At 49.7% G+C, this 11,474-nt stretch overlaps 1 protein-coding gene and 1 long non-coding RNA gene across 2 annotated transcripts in view; both read right to left on the bottom strand.

Annotated features, from left to right (window-relative positions):
• Positions 1-632, bottom strand: part of Glt1d1 (glycosyltransferase 1 domain containing 1) — an 87,011-nt gene extending 86,379 nt beyond the window's left edge. Inside the window, exon 1 of the mRNA XM_033762478.1 lies at positions 539-632. The gene's annotated coding sequence lies outside the window, so the exon portion shown is untranslated. The remainder of the gene's footprint in view (positions 1-538) is intronic.
• Positions 633-4,976: 4,344 nt separating this feature from the next.
• LOC104848376 lies at positions 4,977-11,411 on the bottom strand. Its single transcript, XR_004516811.1, has 4 exons — positions 10,880-11,411; positions 10,625-10,785; positions 6,554-6,662; positions 4,977-6,213 (listed from the first exon to the last, which is right to left on the bottom strand). It is a non-coding gene; the product is annotated as an uncharacterized LOC104848376 (long non-coding RNA).
• Between the last annotated feature and the right edge of the window lie 63 nt (positions 11,412-11,474).

Genomic DNA, 11,474 nt, shown 5'->3' with positions numbered 1-11,474 from the left:
GGTCGTGGGTCCTCCACTGGGGCAGGCACGAGCTGGGCAGGGGGGTCTGGGTAGGGCCACTCCCTGGGACCGGCTTGGCCGTTCGTCGCCTCCTAGGACTCCCAGCGATGTCGCTAGACAGGCTCCCACCCAGCAGTGGTGGCAGGGACCTGCCACCTCCCACAGGGACCAGCTGAGACCAAAGTCCACAACTCCTGGGCCAGGACCAGAGGGCACCCAGCCTGGTTTTCCACAAGCTGCAGGGACATTGTCCCCAGGAAGCCCTGAGCTGTTCTCTAGTAACCAGGGGACAGAGCAGGGCCACTTCCAAGGTCTTCCATGTCCCAGGTCCTAAGACTCCAGAGGAGGGTGCAGAAACCTGACTGAAGACCACAGAGAGAGGCCAGGAGGACCCGGCCACACCTGAGCCAATCAGGAGGACCCTGCAGTGGGAGCCCAACATAAACCCCTGGAACAGAGCTCCTCACCCCACTGACACCCTTAGAGCTAGGCTGAGGAGGGGAGGCCCAGCCCCCAGGCCTGCTGTGCAGCCAGCTACCTGTAGGGAAAAGAGCTGCAGCTCCAGCCTTCTGCAGGGCTCTGGCTCCCTGCACCAGCCAGAGTGTGGTGTGTGTGTGTGTGTGTGTGTGTGTGTGTGTGTGCCCCAGAACCTGGTTAGCTGTGGCAGGAGGATCACCACAAGTTCCACACCAGCATGGCCAGCATGGGCTACACAGGGAATTCAAGACCATCCTGACCATGGTGAGACCCCCGTCTCAAAAACTAAATAAATAAAGCCTGTTCTCTTTACAAGGAAACTACCTTATTTACTTATTACATGTTCAGAAGACTAACAGGGTATTTCTGCTGTGTTTGTAGAAGAGAATAGTGGCACACAAAGACTAACTGGCAGCCCCTGTGGGCCAGGTAGCTTCCTCAAAGCCACACAGTGGTTTTTGTTGTTTTCAGTCAAGCCACCATTTTAAAATTGGGAGCTTTCATATGGAAGTTGGAATTCATGATATCTGTTCAAAATGAGGAATCTGATTTTTTTGGTGGTGGTGGTACTAAGGATTAAATGAGGAGTCTTCACCCTGAGACCATCCCCAGCTTCTCTACCTACCTACTTACCTACCTATTTATTAGATAGGTGTTATTTGTTTTGCTAGGTATTTACTGTTTGAGTGAAGGTCTCCTGAAATTGATAAGCTGCCAGGTTGGGCTCCAACTCAGGCTCTTCCTGCCTCAGCCCCCCAGAGTGCCGCCATACCCAGCTGGACCTGACCTTTTAACCCTCTGTTTCCCCAGTTGACTGGGGTCAATTTCCTTCCCCCTTAGATGTGAACTCTCCATTTAACCAGGGCAGTAGAAAGGCTCACTTCAACGCCTTTATCGCCTCCACCCCTGTTCTGTTTTTAGAAGAAACTGGTGTTTATTTCTGCTGTGTAAAGCAGTTCAGAGACAAGTAACCCAAGGCTGCAAGTCACTGGGCACTCGGGCTTCCCTCTTTTCACCCCAGCAGCCCAGTGTCTGGCTCTCAGGAGCCCCTCCAAGGACAGTTGGATAGCTGCAGCCCCATTCCAGGGGCAGCAAGAAGGGAGAGACGAGCTTTCCTATTGGCACATTCAACCAGGCATGAGAGGCACACCTCCTGCCAGCGCTGCACCCCTGCTCCTTCCCTCCTCCAGCTGCTGGGGCTGTTAAATTCCTTGACTCATGGCCACATCACTCCACTGACCCCTCTGTGGTTGCATGGCATCTGCTCTGCCCTCTGTCCATCGCCTTCTGCAAGTTTATCTCATTTCAAGATCCTCTTCTTTCTTTCGCACAATGTCTCTGCTAGGGTTTGGCCATCTGTTTCCTCCTAAGTCTGCATTGACTAGAATATCCCACAATGTCAGGAGGGCATGTTGGCTCTGCTCTCGGCAGGAGTAGGCTCCTATGTGAGGGCTTGAGAGGAACCTACATCCTGCTCTTGGCTGTGAGTATGCAACACTTGTCCCCCTGAAGGCTGTGGCCATGAGGCTCCATCCAGGCAGCAGAAAGCCTGCTGTCCTGGACCCCCAGCCCCGGATCTGAGGGACGGTTGTGTTCCTAGGTTTCCTAGCCTCCAGCATCTTCCTGTGGCAGCTCCAACCAGCCAGAGATGCTCATACTCAGGGTTCAGCGCCTTGGAAATGAACATAGTTTTGGGGCCACCATTTAGCTCACAATAGTGGCCCCAAGATATGTGACTTGAGGAGACCGTGATCATCTAGTCTGAGATCACTGTCCCTAACAAGTGTTCTGTCCCTGTCTTGTCCCACCTTTTTTGTGTTCATTTTGGGTTTTTTGAGACAGGGTCTCACTATATAGCCCAGGCAGGCTTTGAACTCACTGAATAGTGCAGGCTGGCCTCAGACTTTCCATCCTCCTGCTTCAGCCTCCTGGGTGCTAGAATTACAGGCCCCACACATTCCTGGCTTTTAATGAGAGTCAGGGCTTCAAGAGATTTTACTGGGCTGATGCACACTCTGTCTTTGTGGAACATATGTGTTCCACATCAGGTGAGAGTCTGACATGTTGGGACTCATTACCCGTTCATTGCTGCAGCTTATTCAGTAACAGTGTTATTTTTGATTAGCTTTCTTTGGCAGTTCTGGGGATTGAACTCTGGTTCTTATGTGTGCTGGGCAAGCCCTGTACCACGGAACCACACGCCTGGCCCCAGTTAGTTCATTGAAGAAGTCTTTTACGATTCCCCCACACAGGTCATGAATGTAAAGGGCACAGAGGCAATACATCGCTGTGGACTGTGCAGGAATAATCACAGGAGGGTGGAGCAGGAACGGCCACAGCACCTCACAAGAGATGACTCCAGGTGCTCCTAACACCAGGGCCTTGAAACCCAGAGAGCAGGATCTGTTTCTCCTCTGCTCAGAGAGTTTGCTCAGACTGTTTTTCTAGCTACTGGCACTGGGGAAGACAGAACATGACTACTGTGGGCAGCGTGCTCTGAGAGGACAGCCCAGTGACAACATCGACTTGGGAAATCTTTTTCCCTGGGTGGCAATAAGGGAGGCAGGTGCTGCACCACTGCCAATGTCAGTTTTGAGTCTTTATACCACCATTCCGTGTAGGTGGGGAGAGGAAAACAGACACACAGGCCTTCACTAGAAGAAATGTGGGGACTGTGGTTTGTGCACCCTGGTTATGTTTCCTTTGCTGGACTCATGGACTGCGCAGGAAAGCACTACACTGGCTGGGAGCTTTCTCAGGATGACGTCCACTAGGGGAGGGGGTCTTCCCTTGGAGTTGGAGCTGTAGCGGGACAGGGGGCACTTCTGGGAAAGCAGGGTTGCTGACACATTCCAGCAGAGATGCCCCTGCAAGGACCCTCAGCCCTGCCGCAGAGTCGGAGACCTGAGCGCATGGTGCGGCTGGGAACACGCTCACACACACGCACGCACACACACACACACGGAGAGTGTGGCCTGTGCCTCCAGGGCTGCTCAGAACCAGAAGTTGTTTTTCTTGGAAGTCCACTGAAATTTGCTTCTTCTAGGAAATGAGAAGGGAAGCTGACAAAATTAACGTAAGTCAGAAAAGAAGTGTAAAAGGCGCATGATGGCCCACTGCCCTGAGATGGCTGCTATTAATATTTCAAGCTTTCCAGACTGTGTGAAGTCGCAAGGCAGCTGTTTACGGGGTGCTCAGAGTCCTGACATGACCTTGAGAGCCGTGCCCAAGTTCAGTGAGCCTGCACCAGCCCTCAGAGTGTGGGAGGCCCTGTGACTCTCACTGTCATCCTACAGGTGGGCTGGAACCTCCTGGATTGCAGTCGGGACCCTCACTGTTTCTCTGGCCTCAGTATTTTTGGTGTTGATTTTTATTGTTTTTATTTATGTCTGTTGCTGTTGTTACATAAGATGGAGCCCTCCACATTTTAATTTTTGAAGTGTGTTCTGTTTTGCTCTATAATTATGGTAGGCAAGTTCTAGCAGCCCTGCCCCCAAATTCTTGCATGATCCCCTACAAGACACAGTGCCTTCTGGTTCCTCAAACTCTGTTGCAGGGGCTGCCAGGAGCAGAATTTGCAGACATGATTTGAATTCCCACGTTTCTGGACCTTCAGGGAGGAAGTGGATGGAGGCCGAGCCCAGCCGGCTGAGCACTTCCCGGGTTCAAGGGTTCAAAGCTGCGGGCATTCACCATGGTGGGCCATGTGGTGAGGACCTGGCACACCTGGGGCTGAGCAGTGGCGAGGAAATGGGCAGGCCATGGGGTCTACACGCTGCCACGCCTGTGTGTTCAGCCTCAAGAAACCACAGCGCTCTGGCCACATTATCCACCTGGCCAATGCACAGCCCTGGCTTTTGGGCCCAGAGCAGAGGAACAGATGCAGCCTGCAGGACTGTGATCAACAGAACAGGGCAATTGGTTACACAGCAATAGCAAATAAATAGTCCCTCGGGAACACCTTCTCTTGCAGCCCTGCAGCACAGTGGAGCAGCTGCAGAGGACCCCAGGTCTGCACACCATGATCTTTTATCGATGCCGTCTTGTGACTGCTGTTTCCAATTGTCTCACTCTTCAGCAGCAGTGTAATGAACACTGTGCAGCTCAGTCCCTGCGCTGCTCCTACAGTGGAACTGCACAGACTGAGAGAAGATGCTTCACGTGCAGAGATGAACCACCCTCCAGAAAGGTTGGCAGGACTGAGCACCCTTCCATGAGCACTGTTGCCTCCCAAACATGACCAGCATGACACAGTTCACGTCAAGTGACCAAACTTGAACCCCTTTGAAGTTTAAAATTACTGGTGTAGCTAGGCGTGGTGGCACTTGCCTATAACCCTAGCACTCAGAGGCTGAGTCAGGAGGATTGCTATGAGTTTGAGGCTAGCCTGGGCTACATAGCAAGTCCCTTTATCCAAATAAATAAATAAACAAACAAACAAACAAATAAAATTACTGGTGTACTTTGTTTCATAAAAGCACATATACCATTTTCTTTTCTGTTTGTGTATGCACATGCATGTACAGTACTCCTTGAATTGGCCAAGACTTTTTCAATTACAAGTCATTATCAGATCTGCTCACTCAAAAAGAGAATTTAGGAACTCATGATGAAGCACCCTGGAGAGAATGACTTAAGGCTGTCTAGAATCCAGACTGGTAAGCTATCTTTTTGTTTTGTTTTGTAGACCTTTGCCATAGCTCTCCGAAGAGAAGAGAGGTGTGTTTCCAGTCACTGTAGGGAGGTTTGTTTCACAAAATGACCCGACAACTCCAGGCTTGTCTTTATAACACTAAGCTCAAAATAAAAACCTCAGCAGTAGCAGCAGCAGCAGCAGCAATAACAAAACTTCCATTAATCTCAGTAGAAGATGAATCTCTCCCTTCTGAACATTCCAGAATCAATCCTGGCTTTAGCTCTAGCTAACTTGGATATTCCGTCCCTGCAGCAGGCCCTGCAGCTCTGTAGATGGGATGCTGCTGGTTACACAGCTTAGGTCACAGACCCAGCCATCCAAGAGAGTACGGCTTATTGTGCTCACCAACTTGGGTCACATGTCCATCTCTGAACCAATCAGTGAAGCTTGACAGATGAGCCGCTGATGATTGGACAGGCTTAGGTCACATACCCACTTCTGGCCCTTGAGTGTAGCCAGCCAGCTGCAACTCAACCCAAGGCACCATGGATTAAGCTCTGCTCTGAAGGCCCTGGCTGCTTCTGTGCCACTCTCATGGATCAGCTGCATGCAGTTCCATGAAGTTCTGAAGAATGCTTCATACAATAAAGACATTAACTTTGTTCTATGTATTGAAGGTACGTGGGGTTTTTTTTCAGTTAATTGAGATTATTTTTTATACATGTTGTTTTTGAACCAAAACATTGTATACACGTTGTCTTAAGTCTTTACGTAGACAAATCAACTTTTTCAATAAATAGCTTCTAACTTGTTTTAGCCTTTAAAAAGATCCCCTCTCAAAGATTTCGTATTTGCCAATTTTCCCCTAATGTTTTTGTATTGCTGGTTTCGTCAATATTTATCCATCTGTAAATTTTGTCAGTAAAAAATATGAAGCCTGTTTCCCCATGTCGTTGCTTTTTCCAACAGAATTTATGAACAATTCATCCTTTCCCTCATGGACTGGAAACCCCTTTATTGGCATGGGTTGAGGTATTTTATATCTGTGCTTCAGTTCTCCGTTGTACTTGTCTCTATTGATCTTTCCTGTAAGTTTTAACCTAAAAAAGGAACACATTTATAGTTACTGATTGTCTATTTTATGATCACAACATAGGTTAGCATTACTTATAAAGAGATGGGCATGGCGGTGAATGCCTGTAATCTCATCTCTTGGGGAGGCTGAGGCAGAAGGATTAGAGGATCCCAAGTGTGAGGGATGCACTTAGCAAGACCTGGTCTCAAAACAAAAAATAAAAAAGGGCTGGGGATGAAGCTCAGTGCAAAGATCCTGGGTTTGGTCACCAGAACTGTGAAAAAAATTATTTTGTTTTTAGAAAAAAAGATTCCTTAAAAGGAATTATAAAAGTGGTAGAACAGATGTGGTTGCACATTTGTTACCATCTTGCACCAGTTGCACTAGGAGGAAGCAGGTCATCTTCTTTCACTATTTCTTTTCCTTCTCCCCCACGCCTCCTGTAGGTGAACACCTGACTGCTGCAGATGTCTTCTGGATTTTTAAAAACAAGAGAAAAAAAAATGCACAAGTAAGTGGAGGTTTCTACTTACTGGATCAAGTAAAACAAGTGCTTGAAAAGAATCCAATCAAAACCTATCTTTTGGATCATACAATTTCACACCCCCTATAAAAATAAACCCAAGTCATCCCAAGGGCTGAGTTAATACACACTAAAGGAAGCTTTGCAGGGCTTCAGTTTAGACTAGGAACTTCCACGCAGTTAGCTGTCTCTTTATTTCACGTTGCTGGTATGCGGTTGGACAGAAGTGCTTCAGAGCACAGACTGCGTTGGAGCCTGCACTGGCCCTGATGGGGCGATGAGCCAGACCTGTCTGCACCCAGAGAAGCAGAAAGGGCGGCGAGTCTGAGGCTGAGCTCCCGTGATGCAGGGGGGAGGTGCAGGAAGGCTACACTGGCTTCTTGCAAACTAAGGTTTTGAGGAAGTTGTACTGTGGAGAAGCGGTGCAACTCAAGGGAAATGATGCGAGACAGAAGTGGAGGTGCCAGGCAGCCCCTGGGATGTCCTGTCTCTGATGGCTTTGCACCCGCTGCCTCTAAGGGCATTTCCTGAGCACTGTGCCAGGGGTTGGAGCTCAGTGGGGCAAGGAGGCGGGAGAAAGGAGCCGTGTCCCAGCTGAGCTGTGCATTTCCATCCCCAGCTCATGCCACTGTCCTGGAGGTGAGGGGCTATGGAGAAAGTGCTTTGTGAGCCAAGGCCCCACATCTCAGAAGCCAGGCCTGATGTGAATTAGTTCATGGGATTATTTTAGCTGCAAAGACTAAAACATCTTAGGGGCCAGCAAAGTGGGAAGGCACCTTACATCTAATTTTGACTCCATGGTCAGGGGCCCCAGTGCTGGGGCTGCAACTTCAATGTATACAGGAACCAGCACGAAAATCAAGGAGTGAAATGGGCCAGGCATGAGCAAAAATTAGGTGATGCTCTCTTGCTTTTATTTTTTCCTGTTTTGTGGATGAGATCATGGTAGATGCTTTGGGTCTACAAATACCAAAAATGCTGCACAGTGTGTAAAACAAGCTAAGCTTCACTCTCTCTTAGGCTCTTAACTCGCTGATTCTCCACTGTGGTGTCCACCTCTGTAATTTGACCCTACCCAGGTCATCCCATAGCTGTGCAGCATCCACCGGGAGCTGCTGGAGCCAAGCCTGCTCAGCCAAGTGCACTTTGGGAGAGTGTATCCCTTTCTGCCACAGTCCTTTCCTTGTCTGACCACAGAGTGTATGTCCACGTCCCCTGTGCACCTCAGCTCTTGGGACATCCCTCATCCTGCATGAGCCGAGTCCTGAAGTCGTAACCACAGAGGGCTGTGCTACCGGGAGGAGTCAATGTGGCTTTAGTTTTTCCTGAGCAACAGGAATATCTGGAGAGGGTCAGGCCAAGGCTGAAGGGCATAAACATCTGAGTGGAATCTGAGTTCTGTGTGCAGAAGGAAGAGGGTATACACGTCACACCCTAGCCACACTGGCCCAGTCTGGTATAATCTGAATGGTCCTGTCCAATGCAACAACCACCAGTCATGCGTGGCCACAGAACTAGTGTCTGAACTAGTGTCACCAACAGGCAGGGTTTTCATTTTATTCATTCTCAAGTAATAGCCACACATGGCCAGTGGCGATTCACTGGACAGCACAAATGTGGAGAATAACTTTGCTATGATGATAAAATGGTCAAAAGTAGGGAAGTTTAGGGTGTGCTAGGAAGTGTCTTCCATGTGAAGGTGGTGGCTGCTACCTGCTGTCAGCAGACTGGGGACAGGGGATGACAGGAAGATGGGTTTCCATTACTGCTTTGACACAACACACTCCCAGAGCTTGGAGTTTAAAATTCACCTCACCCTGCCCCAGTCCTGCCCTTGGGTGCGGAGGCTCAGATGGCAGCTTTCCCGCTGGTTATTCACATGGCTGAATCCAGATGGCAGGTTGGCAGAGCCTCCTCACCTGTCTGTGGACTCTCCCAACACCTGAGCGCTCTAGCCAGGCAGTGGGACTTCTAACAGTGGCTCCAGCCTCCAAGACACAGGGCGGGGCTGCCGGACCGGACTTGAAGCCCAGACCTGGCCCAGGATGCTGCTACAACTCTTGTTCAGAGCAAGTCACAAGCCAACCTGTGGCACTTGACCTAGGAGGATTGGGCCCGGCTGCCAGGAGATGGTGCAAGGGAAGCTGGGGTGGGAGGTGGGGTAGGAACTGGCAGAACAGGCAACTGCGGCTCCCATGTGGCCAGAGTCATGTTCTGGCGCCAGGGGCAGCAGGAAGTCCAAGTTTACACGTGCAAATTCTCTGTTTTAAATGATTAATTCATGTTCTTTTGGTGACACCTTGAGACATGATCTATATGCCATACAATTCCTCCACTTAAAATGTGTAACTCAATGGTTTTGGGGTATTCACAACCATCGCCACAATCAATTTGAGAATATTTTCATCACACTGTTTAGTAGTCACTCCCCAGTCTAATGAAGCCACTTATCTGCATCCTGTCCTTCATCAGACCACTCCAGATGTTTCATACCCATGCCATCCTGCAACATGTGCTCTTGGCACAGTTGAGCCCAAGGCCTTACACATGCCAGCTACCACTGAGTTACATCCCTAGCCCTGGCTCCTTTTTCGGTTTTTTTCTTAAACACTATGATCACATCAATTCTACATGATGGATTTGTTTTGCAACCACAAAGTATCAAAATAAGGACCTTTGAATACTCCTCAAAATTCCTCAGTATAACCTGGGTGTGGTGGGGCACACCTGTGATCCCAGCCCTTTGGAGGGCAAGGCAGGAGGTTCATCACAAGTTCGTGGCCAGCCTGGGATACACAGTGAGTCTGAGGCCAGCCTGCACTACATAGTGAGACCCAGTTTCAAAAAATAAAAATAGCTCCTCAGTACACACACTCAACTCTCAGACTGCTCTTTTCTCATCTTAAAACTTAGCCTTGTCTTCCTCTAGGGAGACCAATGACATCAAGTGATGACAGGATTCAAGCTCAGTGCCCACTTTCCCAAGTTTAGTAATGTCAGTCTCATTCTAGACTTTGCCTGAGTTTCAGCCTTTCTAGTCAGAACAAACACAGAGTCCGTCTCCTTTCCCAGTGGGCACATGGAGAGAGCACCAGGACTGAGACTCAGTCACGCGCCCTTTCCTTGTATGACCCTACTACCTTCCAGACCTGCGACTCGGGACAGGAATCTTTCCAGTGTGCTTATCAGTCAGTGAGCTGGGATGCTAACGCAAATGTAAGGTTTCTTCCCATCATCTACAATTCAGAAATGGTCATTCAGTTGATTTCACACACAGTTATCACGGGACTCTAGGAGTACTGCCATGAACAGAACAACATTAAGATCTCAGCCCTCTCAGCTTTAAAGACAAGAGATGGAGGGAGGGGACAGGGTGTAAAAATAATTAAGATGTGTTATGTACATGCTCCTCACAAGGGATGTAATCATTATCTACTGCAAACATGTACTAATAAATTCTTTAAAAAGACAGACATGAAGTAGTTTCACAAAATACTTAGAAATTAAAATGGATGCTGTGAGAAAAGTGGGCAAGAATCTGAGGAAGAACATAAAAATGTGTAAGGAATGACAAAAAAAGGGGGAGCTGAAGTGGTGCAGGAGGGTTAGAAAAGTGACATTTGAGCTGACACAGGAGAAACACGTAGCACTACTAGCTGGAGAAGGTCCAGTTCCTGCATTTAGGTATTCTCATTAGGTATTTAATAAACGTGCGCTGCCTGTTGTGTGCCAGCATGGTGCTACACATCAGTCTACACATCAGGCACTAAAAAAATAAAAGATTGTGCATGCCACTTTAACCTTATTGGCTGGATTACTCATCCCAGTCACCTGACTGCTGAGCCCCCTGCCCAGGGTGTGGGTCCAGCCCAGTCTCACTTGGTTGGAGCTAAGGATAGGGCAGTGGTCTTACACCATTTGAATCCCTGGAGCTGTGGATCTCAATTACTAAAGCCTTGCTGGGGCTGCTGTTGGAAGACACTGCCACTCCAGGAGATGTCAAGCACTGTCCTAAATGCAGGGGCACGGTGAGGAAGAAGACACCTAAGAACTCTGTCACTGCGAATCCGGGACCTGTAGAGAACATGTACAAATCAGAGGCAAAAGAATAAACCGATACTACAGGAGGCAGTATGGAGGAAGGGTTGCTGGGATAGGGTGAAATCACCTTTGCCTGGTGGGTCACAAAGGCTTGTGGGAGGACAGCTGGGCCTCCAGATGCCAGCCCACTGACCACGGGAGGTCTGGCATCTCTGCCAAGGCCGAGACAGGGTGCAGCCTGGTCACTTGTTCTCAACAGGACGTGAGGCCTCCAAGGGTCCTTTAGCGGACTTCTGGGGACACTCTTGGTTGTCACAACCAGGGCTGGTGAGGCTGAGGCAGGTATCTAGGGGGACAGCAGAGACCAGGGAACTGCTGAACATCCTACAGGGTACAGGCCAGACCGGCAGGACAGGGCCACCGGGGTGACCAATAACGCGGTTCAGAAACCTTGTCCCAGGCCCCAAGGAGGGAAGGCCAAGCCAGCCTCAGGAGCCCGCCCCGGTCGCAGCCAGTTAGAAGTGAGCCTCGGGGCGCTGGGCTCCTTTCTCTTTCTGAAAACTCAGCGGGTGACACACGGCGTTAACCAACCCAGGAACCTTGTCAGACGCCCCGTCCTGTTTCCGGGGCGGGGCCGGAAGTCCTCATCAGCTGAGTGGCGGCGGGCCCGCCCAGTGGGTGGTGCGGCCCGGCAGTCTCGCGAGAACGCGGCGCGGGGTCCA

The sequence above is a fragment of the Fukomys damarensis genome, unplaced genomic scaffold (genome assembly GCF_012274545.1).
Source record: "Fukomys damarensis isolate Sample0158 unplaced genomic scaffold, DMR_v1.0_HiC HiC_scaffold_12, whole genome shotgun sequence".
Classification (NCBI taxonomy): domain Eukaryota; kingdom Metazoa; phylum Chordata; class Mammalia; order Rodentia; family Bathyergidae; genus Fukomys; species Fukomys damarensis.
The sequence above is the reverse complement of the archived record's forward strand: the minus strand, read 5'-3'. Positions and strand labels throughout refer to the sequence as shown.